This window comes from Charadrius vociferus, unplaced genomic scaffold (genome assembly GCF_000708025.1).
Source record: "Charadrius vociferus isolate BGI_N301 unplaced genomic scaffold, ASM70802v2 scaffold320, whole genome shotgun sequence".
Taxonomy (NCBI): Eukaryota; Metazoa; Chordata; class Aves; order Charadriiformes; family Charadriidae; genus Charadrius; species Charadrius vociferus.
The window spans coordinates 952,624-953,654 of record NW_009646501.1 but is presented as its reverse complement, the minus strand read 5'-3'; positions in this window follow the sequence as shown (position 1 = coordinate 953,654).

Sequence of the window (1,031 nt, the reverse complement as noted above, 5' to 3'; positions counted from 1 at the left end):
TCCCGGCCCGGGATGCGGGGAGAGCGCCCGGCCGATGGAGCTGGGTGAGGAGCTCCTCCTTCGTGGGTGCCTGCTGCTTTTTCCCCTGCCGTGAGCCCTCTGTTCCAGCTCTGTTTTCTCCTCAGGGTGCTGAGAAGGGACCGGCATGGGAGGAGATCCAGCCCATGTTCTCCCTGCCCTGCGTAGGGCTGAGATAACCCCTCGGATCCTGGGAGAAAGTGGAGAGCTGAGGAGCCCTGGAAGGTCAACGCATCCGTGGTTTGCATTCGCTTTGCACGCAGTGGTTTTAGGGTTCTTTCCTCCCCCTGTTCCCCATTGGGATTGCAGGAAGCGAATGGCTGCAGCCAGGAGAGCTGCCATGCCGCAGCGGTGGTGCAGCTTGCTCGCCTCTCCTCGCGGGCCAGCCGCTGGCACCGGTGGGTGCGGGATGCTCACAGACTAACCTGTCCCATGTCTTTGTGTTTTTCAGGGGCCACAGGTTCTCTGGTTCAGGGCACATGACGATGGAAACAGTTTTATGAAGCTTTAACTTTGCAGAGGTTTTAAACCTAATTCAGCACTATTTTTTTTCCCCGGTTGTGAGCAGAAATGGCTCCTGCTTTGAGTGTGTTTGGGGCTGTAAGACGATTTGTGCCTTTTTTGTGACAACGAGGGGAAAGGCAGAGCAGCCAAGGGCTCCTTGCTCCCATCCCTCAGGGTGCAGAGCAGGGGAGCAGGAGCAGAGCGTGCCCTCAGCCCCCGCAAGGGCACCCCAAATCCCCGAGTCCTGCCCAGGCACAGCCCCTCCGAGCCCCCGCTTCCCGTGGAGCGGAGACACCACCTGGCTGGAGGGACTCTGCCTCCCCCGTGATGCCCGGCAGGAGGCTGCGCAGGGATGACAGGACATCGCAGCGTCTGGCTCGCTGGAGTTTTCAGCTGTGGTGAAGCCAGCGATTATCCGGAGAGCCCCAACGGGCTTTGTCTCGCTGTCAGTTCTGCTCAAGCCTGTGTTTCTGCTGGCTGCAGACGTGCGCTCGAGGCTGGCGTGGTAC